A 20,266-nucleotide genomic window follows, 5' to 3' on the forward strand; every position below is an offset into this window, starting at 1 on the left:
ACAAAGAAAGGAGTACATGTTGACACATTTCTGTTCATTCTGAGTTATTAATTACAGTTTGCAGGGTATATTGTCATTCTCACATCAAGGTTTTGTTTTGCAGTTAGATTTTTGGAGAAACATCATGTACATGGGAACAGAGTGGCTCCAATGTGGAACTCAGACTCCATGTGGCCAACCTGTGATGTCAGTCGTTGTCCAACAAAAACACTGTACTTTCTACTGAAAAAAAAGTTGAAAGCAGGTAGTTTTGGATGAACGACTCGGTCATTCAATGAATTATAAATCAGCCTTTACTCTGCCCTCAAAGGGAGCTGGACCATATTGCTGAAATTTTGAGAGGTTTTGGGGGCTCGAGCAAAAAAATAAAAAGAAACACAGGGGGTGTTGGGGGCACACGTGTGCCTAAAATTACTTTTGGGCAAGGACAAAATGTCCTTGTTTAAGTAGGGTACTGATTGTTTGATAGATAATTTGTACTGAAGATGATGGACAAGGTAATTCAACACAAAGATAAACTAACAAAGACATTGCATGAGGGACTATGTGACATCAGGGTCAAGGGCCATGGCTCCTGGTTCCCTGTGGGCTCCACCTGTTTACATGATGATTAACACCGCATAGCAGCACAGGGTGCTAAATAACTAGTTTTATTGCTTTTGTCTTATGTTCAGGGTTGTTTCAGTTCATAACATTTCGTAACATGCTACAGTAAAACAATGAATAGAGTAGGTTAGATTTCCAAAAATCTTAACCCGAAGGCAAATCGTGTAAATTTATGACATATTTGTTTTCTAGGGGTATTAAGGGCTTCAAATGCCTCAAAATGGACCATTTAAAGACGGCGACCCCCACAATGTTGAAATACTTTAAAAACTCTTATATTTTTGATGTATTTCATATTTTCGTATATGGGGAATCCAATTGCATTCTGATTTGAGATCAAATGTGAGGAAACTGCTTTAAACTCTATATTGTGGAAATTGTATTATTTGTGAATATTCTTTCCAACCAACTTTCTTGCTCACATGACTTTATAACATACTGTATCTGCTGTCAAATAAATAATATATATGGGCAGTGTGTGTGAGTGAGGAGGTAAGAGTGTCTCTGGTCTAATAGTTTAGTGAACCTATAGTATAGGTTGCCCCTCAGGTAGGTAGAGGGAAGTACGGAGGTTGGGGGTCACTGAAAAGTCATAGAGGCCAAGAAGGCCCAAGGCTTCTCCCCTCTCCTATGTCCGAAGTGAAAAACCTCAGCTGGCTCAGACATATCCTATTTCTCCCATCAAGGCTATAGGGTGGGGCACTTGGGAGCCCAGGAGGAGTGCTCATATAGGCTGTTGGAGAGAGTGGGGCGAGTCTGTCCTCGGTGGTGGTTCTAAGACCTCCATGTGGTGCATGGCTATCGTAAGTCAGTCTGGCTCACTGGATAGTCCCGCTGGTCCCTAGTGGACCTCCAGGCAGATCGTGCTGGCTCCTATGCCCCAAAGATAGGCACTCGTGGGCGGACATAGGTAGCGAGGAGTAGCATGTCGTGCATGGCTGTGTGTCAGGCAGACAGACATATCCCATTGTCAGACTTTTTCTAAGACCAGTAATATTACCAGGGGTCCCCAGTCCCCACCCAGTAACTTATCATTATGGCTCACAGGGCCCTGGGCTGTTCCCCTCTCCATAGTTAAAAAGCTCCAGACCAAAAACACAGGGTGTATGCGGATAGCAATCTTGTCTGTCAGATAGCAGCAGGGACATGGCACCTTATTGGCTTGGAGGTGGCTTACAGTAGGATCATAATGGGAAGACTGGAGCCCAGGGCATCATGGGCTGTTCACCTTTCTTTTTGCAACAAGCAAAGGTGAACCCTATCCCCTAGACACCCAGTAGACAAGATCTGACAACTGTACAGTGACCTCCACATCCTCTCTAGGCCCATAATGTCTCTCCACTGTATCCCTACTGAGGAACCCATCTTCCCCACCCCTGACAGCCCAGCTCAGTCCCAGAGTCTGGAGCTTTTCAAAGCCGTAGAGGGGAGAGGGGGACAGCCCAGGACTTAGGACTTCCTTCCAGCCTCCACACCCACTCACACCCTGACACCCCTCTACCACCCCAGCCCTGCTACACTCCCGCACTGACCCTCTTACTGACCTCCACGCCAGCACCCACTCGGCACTCCTCACCTAAAGACCTCTACACACTGTACGATATTTGAAATGGTCGGCGAGTGAACAGATCGTTAAGCATTTCACATTGCACGAGTTTCTCTCTTGAAATCGGGCTAAATATATCGTTTTGATTCTCGCACGATTGATTGGTCTGCGACAGGGGTTCACTGATTGCAAGATATTTCACCACGATGTGATCCCGACCCAATACATACATTTGTTTTTATTCCAAACGTCTCACGAAAACGTGAAAGGCTCCCGTGATATATGCGCGAGACCGTGCAGGACGCTAATGATTGACATTAAATAATTCTCAATTTCTCTGTATTTCTCTCTCTCTCTCCCTCTCTGAAACAAATGTTTCAAAAGTCAACCAGTGTTGCCGTGTCCGCTTATTTAAGCGAGTTGCTTGTAAAAAATATTGGTGGTTGCGTTTATTTTTAGCTTATTTCCAAAGTGTAGTTGCTTATTTGGCTTTATTTCTTAATGTTGCTTTTTTTCTTTGAAAATAGCTGCGACGCGCTGTGAGCTTGTAGATCGGCTATTTTATTTGTATATAGGTTTAAAGTGCTCATGCAGCCTATAGTCGCTTTTGTTGGGCTTGTTTTCATAGACCTGGTTGCTTATTTCTCGCGCAAAACCTGGCAATACTGTTCAGAGACACATACCTGGGTCACACACACACACACACACACACACACACACACACACACACAGCTCTCTCTCTCTCTCTCTGTCTGCACTCTGCAAGCCCTATTCCTCTCTAATAATAAACAGCCCCATCGTTGAGCAGGCTCGCTCACTCTATCAATCTGTTTATCATGTTTATCTAATACAGGACTGCACTGTCTGTAGTCTGTACGGTAATATTGCGGTTCTAGGACTAGCCACGGACTGAGATCGGTGGTTTTCTCGGCGATCACCAAAAAATATCCCGAGAGCCAAATCGGGTCAAATATCGTACAGTGTGTAGAGGCTATTAAGGAGGTACCAGGCCCCCTAGGTGGCTTGTAGTATTTGAGAAATTGCAATAAACTAATAAAGCTACATTTTAATTTACATGCACCCAGTAATATGCTGTATACTTTCACACAAAGGGTTTGTGATGAGAGGGAAAAGTGAGTCTATAAATGTGTTTGTTCACATTTGATCTCAATTCAGAATATGGCATTGGATTCCCCATAATGAAAACCTAAAAAAAGAGCACATTTCAATCAAGTTTCACAAAGATATGTTTTTTTAAATATATAATTCAGCATAGTGGTGGCCGCCATCTTTAAATGGTCCATTATGAGGCAATTTTTGAGCTGGACATGGATTTGGATTCAGCACCCCTTAATACCCATAGAAAACAGAAATCATAAATCAACACGATTTGCCTTCGCCCTTCAGCACTATCTTTTGAAATGCTGCCTAGTCTAGAAGAGTAATATAGTTTACAAGTACCGAGTAGTGAGATTACATTAATCTGTTAGCAATGGCAATTGTATTTTCTGTAAAAACAATGTTTGACAGGAAAATACATTTTACAAGTCTGTAAATCTGTATATGAATAAGTAACTAATGGTAGCCAGTTTATGCTAGCCAAGGTTCTACTTTGCTGATCACGATATCAAGCAGGGCGCCTGATGGAGGGGAATGGAACTGGTTGAAATAATGTGTTCCTTCCACGTGCTACATCCAACCGGGGAAACTCCCCCCTGACAGGTGATAAGAAGCGGTCTGCTTACTCCTCATGTGTTGAAGGAAGCATGAGTAGCGCCCAGGATTACACGCTTAGGCATTGGCACTGGGTGAAAAATAGGGGTTACAAAATCGTGGGATAAAAAATTAAGGAGAAAATCAAGCAGGGCATTGTTGAAGGTGCTTAAAGGGTAAGACCACTTTAGTAGAGGTTTGGGTTGTGTAGTTACCTTGCCATGATGTAACTCCAAAGGTGGGCAAGAAATCAAAAATAATTGCTCCATTGATTAGAAATTGATAATTCAAAATATGCTCCTCATTGACTTACATTGTACGGTAAAACAGCTCTCAAAGTCACTCTTTTAGCACATAAATGAACCCAAACATAGCTGATTCAGACAATATAGAGCATCACCAAACCCAGTACTGTTTGTTTTTTTAATAAAAATGTCAACTTCCTGTTGATTTTACTATTTGAAGATCTGGATCCGGATCCGCCGATCCAATCCGGGTTTTCTACTTATTAAAAATGGCAAAATCAACAGGAAGTTGACATTTTTATTTAAAAAAAAAACAGTACTGGGTTTGGTGATGTTCTATATTGTCTGAATCAACTTTGTTTGCGTTCGTTTTTGTGCTAAAAGAGTGACTTTGAGAGCAGTTTTACCGTACAATCAATGAGGAGCATATTTTGAATTATCAATTTCTAATCAATGGAGCAATTATTTTTCATTTCTTGCCCACCTTTGGAGTTACATCATGGCAAGGTAACTACACAACCCAAACCTCTACCAAAGTGGTCTTGCCCTTTAAGGATAAACAAGTGAAATTGGAAGTGATGAAACAGAAAAAAATTGAATTGGAATTCTATAAAATTGAATCTGATTAATGCGTTCTCGCTACTGATTGAATGGAATTGCGATCCCACCTGAATTTGTTTTTCTGTTTACTAAAGAGATGGAGAGATGAGGAGACCCCTGAAGAAACACTCTATAGCAATGATTACTATCAGAATATAGAGCTTTAACCTTTTAACAAAAGATTGTTTTGTTTTTAACCAATAAATATCACTTACAGCAACTTTAACCTGTGAAAGGAAGACAGTCCTTTCCAACTCTGCTGCATACATCTTGACAATAACACCTAAAGATGTTAAGTTATACTCCATTGTGTGACTGTAGCTTGCCGAAAATAGGCAACCTACAAGCTCACAACATGTTGCATTGTGAGCTTCTAGTTTAGCTATTCTCGGCGAGGGACGCCGTTGTACGACAAAGTACAAACCAAGATTAACAGAGCAATGAAGACAGCAAGAAAACAGCTTCCCTTACCAACAGGCCATTTGTTCAAAAAGGATTGCAGGTAACTAAAACATTGATTTCCCCTTCAGTCGTCCTTAAAATGGATATGTCTGGTGTTAAAATGGATATGTCTGGTGTTAAAATGGATATGTATGGTGTTAAATTAGTGGATGCCATTCTGTCACCACTTAAAAAATAAAATTAAAATATATATAACAAAGGATCAGGGAAAAGGAGTATGAAAAGAGGAGGGTGGGAGGAGAGCAAAGATGAAGAAAAGTGTGGGGTTTATGTCTGGTAGATAAAAGAAAGGAGGAGATCAGAGCGAGAGCAAAGTGAATGTACTAAAACATCTCAAGGCTAAAGGTTTAAAAAGAATGGCACTGTTGATGTCTGCCTCCAGAAAGTCAATGTGAGTGCAGTTTTTCAGTGCACTTTGAAAAAAGGCAAGTAGAAAAATTAAATGTTTGAATGTTTGACTTTACAAGGTTCTGTGTTCATTAACCACATGAACCACAGCATCCCTATTATTATGGGCAAGGCATAATAGGTGAACTTTTGGCAAAAATCTGACAAATGTTCAGTGAAAATAGCTGATCTGATCTGAAGCTCACCACGCGTCGCAACATGTCACAACGTGTCACAGTGCGTTTGAGCTTATTGATCGGCTACTTTTGGCCAACAGATTTGGTTGTAGAGGGAAAAAAGATGGGGACCATGTACAGACCCCTGGGGGACCCCAGTCAATGAAGTATACAGGGCTTAATTTTAGGCCCCAACGATCACATAAATTCACAATTCGAAGGAAAGAAAAGGGTGTTTTTGTGTTTTCGTTTGCATAATTTGAATGAGAGAAGCTGAAAGAATAGATGAAACAAATGGAATGATGAATGGTGGTCTGGTCTCTCCTGATCACTGCATCGCAGACGGACAGAGAGACAGCAGAGAGACGGGAGGAAGGGTAGAGTAGACAAGACATACATGGGATGAGAAGAGAAAGCCGGGGAGTGAGAAGGTGTTTAGAGGGGGAGAGAAAACGAGGGGAGGGGGCCAAGGAGCCAGGAGGAGTGTGGTAGTGGGAAAAGAAAGCCGACGAGAGGAGAGGAATGGATATAGGATAGGAGCAGGAGAGAGGAGCCAAAAAGAGAGGACGAGGGGAGGAGGAGAAGAGAGGAGAATGGCTCCTTTTTGTAGACGGAGTTGGCAATCCTCCCCGTTAACACAACACACACACACACACACGCACACGCACACGCACACACTCACTCACTCACTCACTCACTCACTCACTCACTCACACTCTCTCTCTCTCTCTCTCTCTTTCTCTCTCTCTCTCTCTCTCTCTCTCTCTCTCTCTCTCTCTCTCTCTCTCTCACACACACACACATAATTTATATTATATAGTCAGGGTCTGCGTGAGAGAGATATGCGTATCTCAAGGTAGGGTTACTGCTGTGTGTTTCTCTGTTTGTGTATATGAGGTAGCAGGACGAGAAAAAGTATGTGTAGCCTATGTACGTGCATGATGATGTGACTGAGAGCAAGTGTGTGCGTGCATGCGCGCACACGCACGCGTGCATGTGTGTGTGTGTGTGTGTGTGTGTGTGTGTGTGTGTGTGTGTGTGTGTGAAAAGAATCGTTTCTCTCATGCCCGTTCATGGCTGAGGTATGAAACCTGGCATGAAGCCGCGCACATGCACGCACACACAGGACGACAAGCGCACATACCTGGACACAAGCATGCACACATTAAAAGCCAGTTTTTCAGCCTATCATTCAACATATTGTGACACAGGTTGTTGTGTACTCCGGTGCATCACTGATGTTAGTTGTCCGGCAACTAGCTCAAGGTAACGCCGGCCTGAATAGCTTTTGTTTTCGTCTTTTTTCCAAAAAGCGTGAACCAACATGGGGGTCACAGAAAATGATTAAAATGAAGGCCCCTGGATTATGGGTTTTAGGCCGTGACAACGTTTCCCTTGAAAAGATGAGTCTCCAGAGACATGCTGGAACAATGCTGCTCATGTCCTCGTCGTTGGTGAATGCATGCGTGGGTGTCCGTCTGTCCGTCTGTCCGTCTGTCTGCCTGCCATTGTGTCTGTCTGTATATCTGCCTGACTTCAAACAGCAAAACCCAGTGTTTATTCTATTTCCGCCGTGCGGAAAGCCTGGTGATGCTGGCTAGTTTATCCCGAACATGTACAAAACTGGCCCCTTACGGCCCAGTTTTTTATACTTTCACAGTTAAATTAAACACTGTTCATGTTTTTCCTGTCAGCCAGTCTGTTTGTCTGTCAGCCTGTCTGTCTGTATGTCTGCCAAACTGCCTCTCTGACTGCCAAGCCTGCATATCAGTATCCCTGCCTGCCTCTCTGTCCGTCTGTCACCGTGTCTGTCTGTACACCTTTTCACAGCTCTGTCCCCATGTGGCTTTCTACCTGTCTACCTGCCGCCTGAATGATTAGTCTCCTCTTGTAATGTGCTTAGATGAATAGTAGGCCTACGTACAGTATACTGTACACTCCCTGCTGGAATGTTCCTATGTTTCCAGCATTTAGATGAGATTAGATTAGATTAGTTTAGATTAGATTAGATTACGCTTTATTGCCCCTGCTGGAGATTTGTTTTCACAGCACTGTTCAACACAAAAACATAGTAGCATACAATACAACATACAGGTCATACATTGACAAACCGTTAAAGGGGAAGACCACTCATTTTCAACATTGAACTATGTCTTTAATACACCTTAGAGCTGTTGTGTGGAAATAAGAAAAAAGTCCCCCCCCTTCTGTGTTGCCTAGAAAAGGATAATTGATTGAGGTCATATGATCAGTGACATACGCAGCGTGTACTTTTGGCTCCGCCCCCTTAGCCAAAAGTACACCCTGCGTATGTCACTGATCACATGACCTCAATCAATTATCCAGTAGTTCAATGTTGAAAATGAGTGGTCTTCCCCTTTAAATACATCTCCAGACCATACATCCTTACCTCCTAACATCCTGACCTCCTAGCACACAACATTGTTAGTGAGACATTTTATTTAACTAGAGGTTCGGGCCGCTACGCAGCCCTCACATCTAGAGTTCACCTCCTATCCGACTGATATCCTTCACAATACGATTTTCTCGCGATTTTTTTAAACACACATTTGTTTTCCAGACAATTTCTTTAAATGATTTATCTTACACAAATCCAGTATTTCCTTCTGTTTTATTTTTTTTTGCAATACTGTGTTTTCTCTTATCCTCTTTTCAATACAGTTGCAAATGACTGAAAACTCTAATTGTTTTAATCAATTCTCTTACAATTTATTTTCTTCACTTTTTTACGCTCCCTCTGCTGTTTGCATCGCGATACAGTTTTTTATTAAATCGATTTAAATTGTCACCAGTTTGAATCGATTTTAATCGATTTACGCTAAATCGTTACATGTCTATAGGATAGGATGCTGCAAAGGCAGAGTGGACACAACTCCCACTAGTAAGCTTTCTTTTCCAAAGTTCTATATTTCTGTGTCTGTCCAGATGGCAGTAATGTGAAGTGAAGATTATAGGAATACTAATAAAACAGGCACAGCTGCTTTTTTGGCTAGACTACTTTGATGTGTGATGATTTATCTAAAGATATTCATCATCATCCAGCAATATATTCATTCATCTTCATCCAGCAATAGACTAATGTACCACTCCTATCTATTCAAGCCCCTCCATTTGCTGTAGCTGTGGAATGATCGGTCATTCCACGCTTGAATTGCACTCATTTTCCAAAGTTACTGGACAAACCTCTCATCTCTCAAGCCTAGTTTTAGACTGAAGGTTCGTGACGAGACAAAACCATTTTAAGCCTGAATGGTGTCAGCCCTATGCTCCCTCAGTTTAGGGCTATTTATCAGGCTTGGGGTTAGGTTTGGGGTTAGGGATAGGCTTGGGGTAAGGGATAGAGTTGGGCTTGGGGATAGGCTTGGGGTTAGGCATAGAGTTGGGGTTAGGGATAAAGTTGGGGGGTTGTGGTTAGGGATAGGCTTGGGGTTCGGCATAGGGTTGGGATTGCTATTTTCTGTGTGCGACACTGTCGTATGACAGAGCATACATTAAGCGTTAGATTACAGTGGTTCTCAAAGTGGGGTCCAGGGACCCTCAGGGTTCCTTAAGGGTTAGGGTTCCAAATGGACCCTTAACAGGGGTCCTTAAAATAAAAAAAAGTTTGAGAACCACTGCATTAGAATCAGAAGAACACACTGGAGCAGCTCGGATAATCATAAGCCTCTTTATTAAGGTGCTAAGTATAAAAAGTAAGAGTCGTGACTCAGAGGAAGATGCAGAAGCATCAAAACGTCAGGCTTATATTTGTCCGAGCTGCTCCCGTGTGTTGTTCTTCTGATGCTGTTGTGTCCCGCTCCCGTGACGCACCTCACCTGCCTTCAGGCCCGTTCAAACTGAGCACTATAACTATAACTATAAAACATATAGTTTTAAAAATTGTCAAGTGGAAGTCAAGTGGATGGCACAGTTCTATAACTATAAAAGAAAATACAATGGTGAACGATATAGTTATAGTTATCGTTGTTATAGTGCTCAGTGTGAATGGCACATTCACCTGGCTGAGGCACGGCAGAACTCCCTTTCTTCACTGCAGCATTAGAACGTTGCAGAATTTAGCCCTAAGATCTGTGCGACGCAGATATGCCTCCCTCATCCGTTTTTTCACCTGGAGACTCCCGTCCAGGACAGGCTTCAGACGCGGCTACTGCAGGAGACTTGGCTCAAGATCTGAACCCATTTGATTTGGCGTTAGGAACCCATTGGGACCGCATGCGCTTGCTGACATGGACCTCAGGCAGGGTTCGAACCCACGACCATCCGCACGAAAGGCGTGTGCTCTAACCGCTACACTAGGGCGGAAAAAATGCCTCTCCATTGCAACAAAACCAAAAGTGTTGGAAGAACAGCGGCTACACAGGGAGCCATCAATCTCTCCTAACAAGTGTAGCTGTTGTATTGTTGAACGTTATAGCTGCCGTGCAAAGGCCTGCACAATGTTGTTGTGTGTGTGTGTGTTTGTGTGGGTGGGTCTCTCTGCGTGCGTCTGTGTGTCTCTTGCTTGTCTGAGAGAATTTCATGTCCAGCTTGGCCGTGAAAGGCTGGCACTGCCCAGTTGTCTGTTTCACTGTTACCATGACGATGCCCGCCATGCCAGGACAATGCCATATGGTTGCCATGGCAACGTGACATCTTTTGGCCGCCGCCCGCAAGCCAGGTGTGTCTGCCAGCTGGTAATGACAGGTGGATGGTGTGTGTGTGTGTGTGTGTGTGTGTGTGTGTGTGTGTGTGTGTGTGTGTGTGTGTGTGTGTGTGTGTGTGTGTGTGTGTGTGTGTGTGTGTGTGTGTGTGTGTGTGTGTGCGTGCGTGCGTGCGTGCGTGCGTGCGTGCGTGCGTGCGTGCGTGCGTGCGTGCGTGCGTGCGTGCGTGCGTGCGTGCGTGCGTGCGTGCGTGCGTGCGTGCGTGCGTGCGTGCGTGCGTGCGTGCACAGCGAATAAAACAAAGTAGAACAGAATAGAAAAAGAAAAGAATATTAAAGTGGAGCAGAGCAATACCTTTTATTATACATTCATAGGTGTTACATTACACATACATGTTTAATGGACTCAAAGTTTAGTGTTTTCATTTGTGCCATTAGATGCATATATTGATATTCTAACCGGTTTTAACCACTTAAACCCCTACATTTCGTTGACCGGGTCCCTTGGGGGTCTGTACTTGGTCCCCTCTTTTTTCGTCTACACTGAATCTCTTCGCGGAAAATAGCCAATCTTTAGATGCTATTTTGGACCAATATTAAACTATTGTCCAGAATAGGGGGTTTAATGTTGTTACACCCTAAACTTCGTCATGCAACAAATAGTGAAAATAGCCAATCTAAAAGCTTGTTGCGTCGAGATATTTAGAAAACATTTGAAAATCTTTGCTAATCAATGATGCCCAAAATAGGGAATTCAGGTTGAAAGTGGTTAAATGGATTTCTCCAGCCCGCATCACAGCACATGTACAGTGGTTTTCAAACACTTTCATGTCAAAGACCCCCAAAATGTATTTGGCCTCTGACCCCTATTTGAAAAGATTTTATGCCAGGGACCACCATATAAGGGCAGTTCACACTGAGCACTACAACTATAACTATAAAAACATAGTTTTAAAAATCGTTCACACTAACTATATCAAAAAATACACTGGCGAACGATATACTTACAGTTATCATTATAGTTATAGTGCTTAGTGTGAACGGCTCTTAAGAAAAGATCTTGTCAATATCTGTCAAGACACTTTTGCCAAATCTACAAGCTCTCAACGCATCGCCATGCGACATGTTGTGACCTTATATAGATCTGCTCAAGTGTTAAAACAGTTCGGCATTTTGCTGGGGACCCCCTGGAACCCCCTCAAGGACCCCTGGGGGTCCCCGGACCCCACTTTGAGACCCTGTGGTACAGTTGGCCCATGTAAAACCCTCACGTCACAAAAGGCCATCTGAGGATTTGACTTAATGATAAATCAGTATGTTAGGAGAGGCAGGACTCAGGAGGCAGGTGACATGAGAAATGACACCAACACGGGGAGTGTGTGCAAGAGTTTGCTCTTGCCAGAGGAGAGTTTGTGTGTGCATTTCCGTGTTGTCTGTGTGCAGTGGTGTGTTTTATGCACTCTGTGTGTGTGTGTGTGTGTGTGTGTGTGTGTGTGTGTGTGTGTGTGTGTGTGTGTGTGTGTGTGTGTGTGTGTGTGTGTGTGTGTGTGTGTGTGTGTGTGTGTGTGTGTGTGTGTGTGTGCGCGCGTGTGTGTGTGTGCATGTCTTTGCCTGTGGAGAGGAGAAGAGGTAAATTCATATCTGAGTGTTTTTGCTACAGGCGTGGTAATTATGGCAGTTTTTAATAACCATGCTTTATAATCATTTAGCACTGATGATACACGTACGGAACACACACACACACACACACACACACACACACACACACACACACACACACACACACACAGCTCTTGAGGCACTAATGAATTTAGATGTGATAGGCACTGAAGCTGAACTTCGAGGGGTGGGGGGGTGGCAGTGAGGAGAGAGAGAGAGAGAGGGTGAGGGTGAGTGAGTGAGTGAGTGAGTGAGTGAGTGAGTGAGTGAGTGAGTGAGAGAGATAGACTCACAGTGATACACAAATATTAATGAAAACAATACGACACAGACACAGTAAAGCTTGATTCACAATTTGGTGATAAAGTGTGGCGTGATGTTATTATCTGTGTTATTATCTATGTTATTATCTCTGCTTCTGGTCAGACTGAATTAGATACATGCGTTTCCTCTTGGGAAATGTTGTCTGATCTGTTTGATATTTATGTTTGATAACATCACAATTTAACAATATCATTAAAAGCATACAGTGTGTTGGGCCAAGGGGTTAAGGCGCATACCACATATATAGGCTCTAATTCAGCCTGACAGTGAGTTACGAGTTCGATTCCCGGGCCTGATGACCTTTTCTGCACGTCACTCCCTGTTTCCTGTCACTCTACACTGTACTATTCAAATAAAGGCAGAAAAGCCCCCACAAAAAGCCAAAGAATCATTTTAATTAAAAGATAAGCGCAAATAAGATGTAAGATCTAATTCATTATTTGTCACTGTATATTTGCACATACGTGAAATTTGCATTAGCTGATCTACAAGCTCACAACACGTTGCTTTGCGAATCGTGAGCATGAGCTTGTAGGTCGCTATTTTTTATATCTTACGAAGAAGTACAGTATATACTTTAGGGCTTAAAGTTGTACAATGCAGAATCACACATAACGATTTTTTGCAACCTCTGCTGGTCACTACCGTCACTGCATACAATTTCCGTGGTCCTCGATTACCCAGAATTCCATTCGTTTTCACCGGAAGCCGGAAGCGTTTCAAAAAGCGATCTTTTAATTGTTTTATACTATCTACGGATCGTTTCTCTTAGCCAGTGGAGCATTAGTTACCATGAGCTGTGCTTTCTTTTTCTGTTCTTTTTCGATCTTCCAATCCTACATTCTCTTAAAATCAGCGTGAGGTTCCTTTTTGATATTAGCGCGGTAGTTCCTGGCCAAACAGGAAACCGTTTGCGTTAGTTCCTGGCCACAAACAGGAAACCAGTGCATTTCCGCCTCCGTTTTCCGGCCAGATGACGTCATTTCCCCGGGAAAGTCCCCCCCTTCACCGTTTCAATAGTAAATATATAAATAAAAGGCTTCCGGGGGTGAAATTCATGGAGTGGGTGTTGTGAAACTTTTGCCACTCACAAAAGATATACAATTTAACTTTAGTTTTGTTGAAAACGTTACCTAGTATGCCTTTAAGTAAGTAAGAACAATGTCCCTCCCTGTTTTTTTTTTCTAAGGAAAGGAATTCAGGGCTGCATTCATGTCGCTATAAATCAGACTTAACTCTGTGTTTAGGGTCATAATATTTCCACTTTTCCATCACTGTGCTGTATTGATGGTTTTTCATCAAAGTGTGTAGATTATTAGATTATCTGTTGTATTATCTTTTCCTTTCTGTACTGTTGTGTTGTCCCATCATTCTCTCTCTCTCTCTCTCTCTCTCCTCTCCTCTCCTCTCCTCTCCTCTCCTCTCCTCTCCTCTCCTCTCCTCTCCTCTCCTCTCCTCTCCTCTCCTCTCCTCTCCTCTCCTCTCCTCTCCTCTCCTCTCCTCTCCTCTCCTCTCCTCTCATGTGTTTAGACAGGTACTGACTGTGGTGGTAGCTGCCACTGAATTGCTGGCTGAGATGGGTCATTAGCTCTTCGCCTCGCTATCGATCTCAGGGGAGAAAGCGAGGAGAAAGCGAGGGATGGCGAGAAAGACGAGAGCGATGGACAGTGACACAGACGAGAAAGGTGTGTATGTGTTGGGGGTGGTGATAGAGGAAGGCACAAGTAAGAATCAGAGAGACAGAGGGAAGGAGAGAGAGATAGAGAGAGAGAGGGAGCATGGCAGTGCCCTCATTAGATTGAGGGGAACGGTGGCGACTCAAGCATTGAATTGAAAGACAACGAAAGGATTGTCTGGGATTTAAATTGGACACACTTTCAAACAATGCCTTCTTTGCACTTAGTAATGTCAAAACTCTCATCTGTGGCCAATGTTTGAGGTGCAGGTTTCCTAATATGCCATGCTGCTGTACATTCAGCTGTATTCAGATCATTATGGCAACACAAACTAAAGTGTAACTTTGTTTATGTCCACCTCAGGCTTCTAAACAAACTCTAGTAACAGAACATCATTTGAATAACGATCCACAAATCCTTGTGAAACCGCCGGAAAATGCAACATGTAACATGCAAAATGTAACAGGCACTTCATAATTATTATTAATTATTATGATTATGATTATGATTATTTATTAGATAAGCGATTACATTTTTAACCGCATTGTAGCCTGTGTGAGCACTTCAAAAAGTGTAGGGAAGGCATCCATCCATCCATCCATCCATCCATCCATTATTCCTTTGATAAATCCTTGCTTGCCTAGGTGATTTATTTTCATCCCATTTTAATAACAGCACTCTGTAATTCATTTGAAAGGTGTGCTGCTATTAATGCACAGCGTGTCACTTTTTCAGCAGCAGCACATTTACATATGTTTAGTTGGTGTGGCGTTGACGCCACAACCACATGCAGCACAGCTTTTGAAGTTTTTGCACAGGGATCTGTGCAGAAGGCTGATTATAGGCTACTTAGTTGCTCGTCGGTGTCAAGCACTGAAAATAGCAGATCTTCAAGCTCAGAAGGCCTTCTGAGCTTGCAGATCAGCTATTTTCCACGCGTGACACAGACACGCAACTAAGTGTAACTGAGGCTTGACTGTGTCTTAAAATCCCTCCATCAGCGACCCTCTGTCCATCTCTCCCTTCATCTGGCGGTTTCCTAACAGGCTGTGACATCACTGCGGTTGTGTTTATTGATTAAAACGCTGGCAGCCTTCAGGAAGTTGGAAATAAGAGCCCAATCCTATCACGGCCAGGCCTAATGCCATTAGTAGCTCCCATTGGCTGGCTGGTTGCTCGAGTAACCTGATTAGCAGTAAAGCAGTTTGATGTTAATGAGGTTTGCTCTTATTGGTGTCTGATCAAATCACATCACGCACTCACACACGCACACGCGCACACACACACACACACACACACACACACACACACACACACACACACACACACACACACACACACACACACACACACACACACACACACACACACACACACACACACACACTTGCACTTAAGACACTCAGAGGCGCTCTCAATTTCTAAAATCTAAACAAAACAAACTGCACTCAATCTGTAAATACCCTGTTACAGTACCTGACCTTATGCACATGTAACTGTATGGATGCATATGTGTGTGTGTGTGTGTGTGTGTATACATTACTGCACATTCTATAATCCAGATACAAATTTCTGCCATTTTCTCTTTTTACACTTTTAACTGTACTAATAGCCAACTATATATATTTTGTTTATTTATTTGTCTCTTTTTCTTTCTATTTTATAATTTATTTCCATTTTTATTACATCCACTATCATTATTATTATTATTATTGTGGGATCGCTTTAGCTATGTTATCTTCACTAGTTATTATTATTATTATTCCGTTTTTGGATTGGTCAAGCTTCACGTGACATCACAATATGTAATATAAATAGGTAAGAACTAATCAGGAACAGTACTTTCTAGTGTGATACTATCAACATTCATCCTTAGCGATCCCACACTGTTTCTTCAGGAACAGTACTTTCTAGTTGTTATTATTATTATGATCTTGTTGTTATATTGTATGGTTGTCAGTTCCACAGTCTTGTGGAAAATGCCGCGCCGACATTTCACTGCTTGTTATCTGTATGAGTGACAAGTAAACCCCACTTGAATCTGGAATCTCTTGAATACATATAGGGTTGCAGGTCGTCGCTGTCTGGTGGAAACCTTATATGTCCAAAACCGTTCATTTTTCATTTAAAAAATAGTGAAAATAGCTGATCTGCAGGCGTTGTGAACTTGTAGATCTACTATTTTCACTACTTTAGTGTGACACTCTTGTATGATGATGAATTAGGGCATTAATTTACGAAAAACATAAAATGTTGAAATATGGAGATACAAGGTTTCTGCCCGACGCGCACACACACACACACACACTATAATTTGATACACCGTCCTGAACCCTGCCACTGAAAACGACATTCTTCATACTCCCAAACATGGGCTCACAGAGACAATAAACGTGGGGCCCAGAAACCATCACTATTTAGGTGTGGCAGTAAACTTCAACAGGGAGACATAACAGAGGAACTGTACTGTACTGCAGTGGTTCTCAAAGTGGGCTCCGGGGACCCCCGGGGGTCATTGAGGGGCTTCCTGTACTGTGCTGTACTGTACTGTACTGTCCTGTCCTGTGCTGTGCTGTACTGTACTGTACTGTACTGTACTGTACTGTACTGTACTGTACTGTACTGTACTGTACTGTACTGTACTGTACTGTACTGTACTGTACTGCAGTGGTTCTCAACCTGTGGGTCAGGACCCCCAGGGGGGTCCCCACATGATTTTTGGGGGGTCCCCAGGTGACAGTCAAGTGACAATTTAAGGACCTTTAAGACCTTATTAATACCTTAAAAAAGAGGAAGAAAAAGATAATTACTGCATCAAAAGTAATCAACAAGCTATACTATAATAACTGGTCAAACATTGTCCAAATTGTCAAATAATAAGAAAGGGCCAACATTTAGAAAATAGCCGATTTACAAGCAACGTGAGGCCTTGTGAGCTTGTAGATCTGCTATTCTCACAAAATCTATCTGTGGAACCAAGTCAAACCAAATGGAATGCCTCAACTCCTACATTCCAAGTACTTATCAAGGTGGGGGGTCCCCAGTTAAAATATGATTATTTTTGAGGGTCACGGCCTGAAAAGGTTGAGAACCACTACTGTACTGTACTGTACTGTACTGTACTGTACTGTACTGTACTGTACTGTACTGTACTGTACTGTACTGTACTGTACACAGCAGCATTCCTCTGCAGTGAACAAACATCAAATCCTTCCAAGCAGGAAGGATCCGAACACGTCAACACTGCTCATTCCCATCCAGACTATTTCCACATATACAGTCACACCCTCTGTGAAACCAAATACAAACCAACTACAAACCTGTTCTTGTGGACTTTGTTTACACAGTCAGATCAACACAAAGGCTATGTTCAGTCTGGCAGGCCAAATCAGATTTTTTTCTGGCAGTTTGAAATGTGATTGAAATGTGATTTCTTTTCATGATTTATATATACCGGTGTGTGTGTGTGTGTGTGTGTGTGTGTGTGTGTGTGTGTGTGTGTGTGTGTGTGTGTGTGTGTGTGTGTGTGTGTGTGTGTGTGTGTATAAATATATATATTTATTTATTTTTGGAAGAAATATGGCATGAAATAACATCTCAATGTCTAAAAAATAAAATGACAATATGGGCAAATTGAAATGGGGGCCGTGTCATAGCCTATGCTGGGGATCTGATGGCGTATCCCCCTGGTAGGGTGGGCCACGAGGGTATTGCAAGTGGGCCTCCAAAGATTTGAATGAAAATATATAACATTAATATTAAAAAGCGATACCAAATTCAAACCTGATTTCTAAGCATTATGTGTCAGCCTGGATGATCAGACATCAAAACATGATCTATGCTTTGTCGTACAATTATGTCGCTCACTGAAAAAATATATCAATCATTAAATATATCACTAGCATGACGGCAGGGGAGCAGATGAGACTAGCACTGGCAGAGTTATTTTTTCTTTAAAAGAAATGAAATGGAATATTGGCTCCTTTTTATTATTATTTTATTTCATTTCATTTGTGTCTCTTGGGCTAGATCTGTGCGGGCCGCGCGAATGTGTGTGTATAGGTGCGGGATTTCCTATTCCTTTGTAGGTTGAAATGCCAACTCCTCCTTTCACTCTCACTGATTCCCTTATAATTACAGTAATCAGCCTTGCAATTATACTGCAGAATAGAGAACACTAGAGAGAGCGAGCGTAAGCCACTATCCGCTTCTATTCTGAGGGGAGTGAACGAGAGAGGGTAGAGAGAGAGAGAGGTAGGGGGGAGAGAGAATAAAAGGAGAGAGAGAGAGAGAAATAAACCAAGAAAGACCCAACAAGAGAAGGAGAGGGTTTCTCCTGAAAGGTGATAATAAGAAGCCTTTTAAAGAACAAATGAAAATGTCATTTCTCCCACCTCCTCCTTCCGTCTCCTCTCCTCTCCTCCGCTCGCCTCCTCCCCTCTGTCCTACAGAGGGATAATGAGAGAGAAAGAGGGAGAGAACAAGTGTTTCTCAACATGAAACCTTTTGTAGAGACATCGCCACCCCAACCACCCCCCACCCCCCCCCACCCCTTCACTCACACTCCCCCATCTCCCTTTCTCTCGACTTGTGCTCCGTGTCCTTATCTCACCCCCGACTCTCCTCTCCTCTCCTCTCCTCTCCTCTCCTCTCCTCTCCTCTCCTCCTCTCCTCTCCTGTCCCTTCCTCCTCCTCCTCCTCTTGTTATATCTCCACATCTCCCCTCCTTCCTCCACTCCCCTATACCGTCTTTCTCGTTCATCCCCCTCACTCTTTTTCTTTTTCTGTTTTATTTTAATTAAGATGCCTCCCCCTCCTCCCCCCCAAAAACCTCATCATTTATTTCTCCCTCCATCTCGGCTGGTCTTCTATGCGAAACATTAATTCCAGGTTGTTATGGAGCGACAGGTTTTCACTGGACACTGGGGCAGAGGCCGGGCTATTTCACTTCCTTCACAGGTGTTACCAATGATAGGCCTACTAATGAAGGCTCTGTTCCATTTAGTGTAGAACAGTGGTTCTCAGATTTTTCAGATTTCCACGACCCCCATAACTCTCAGAGTTACACACCCGTAAGGGGCCATTTGGAAACCCCTTAAGGAACCATGAGGGTCCCTGGACCCAAATTTTAGACCCACTGGTGTTACAGAGTGTTTCCAGTGAGCCAACATGCACAATATCAGAACCCTGACTCTGTTTGACCAGAATGGAACAGAGCCTAGTATCATTGGTAACACCTGTGAATGTCTTCACAATATGGCTGCTGTGCATCGAGCCTATTGGAAAAGGTCAGGCTGTGGCTATAGAACGCTGGCGGTTTAACCACTTAAACCCCATGAGCCGAGTCCCACAGGGCGCTATACAAGTGTATTTTCTGTTTTAGCTCGACATCAAATATCTCAGCTGAAAATAGCCGATCTACAAGCTTACAACGTGGACGCGAACGTTTTCCCAGAATATGGATGCTGGGGTTTAAGTGGTTTAATATTAGTGCCGTTCCCTTCGTTCAAGAAGAAGCTCCGTTATGCCGGATATATACTAGCCTGGCATGGCCAGACTAATATCACTGCGTAGATATTCGTGTGGAATCTCTGTGTGGAACCTGCATTTCCAAGGCATTTGCATAGGCTACTGGTTCCTGATTGTTGCCCACTTCGGGGGCAGCTAAATCCAATCACAACCGAGAGGGGCCAGACTAATCTGCCGAGGGCCTGGCAGATTCGTCCGGTTTCCAGGCTAGATTTATACTCCTTCGTATGACTGTGCCCCATCCCGGAAATAGCACATCTACAAGCTCACAAGACATAGATAGGGCTTGTAGATCGGCATTGTAAATGAGGCTTTACACGATAAAGATTTTTTTTACTAGGATCAACCTGTTTCACTGTGGCTTCACTCTGAGATGTTACAAAAAGCAACAAGGCAGGTGAATTCAGTGGTTCTCAAAGTGGATTCCAGGGGTTTCTTTAGGGGGTTCTAAATGGACCCTTACAAGTCTGTAACTCTGACAGTATACAAATGGAACCAAATGGACCCGTTAGGGTCCATTTTGGATTTGTGTACTGTCAGAGTTAAGGGGAGACCTTGACATTTTGAGAACCGCACTGGTCTAATTCATACCATGTCACATGGCCGGTGCTTGACCAAGGCCAATTGCCTATGTAATCCTGGGAGATACACTCCCTCTGCCAGCCTAGGGAGAGCCTAGAGCC

Source organism: Gymnoscopelus braueri, assembly GCF_963280865.1.
Source record: "Gymnoscopelus braueri genome assembly, chromosome: 16".
Taxonomy (NCBI): Eukaryota; Metazoa; Chordata; class Actinopteri; order Myctophiformes; family Myctophidae; genus Gymnoscopelus; species Gymnoscopelus braueri.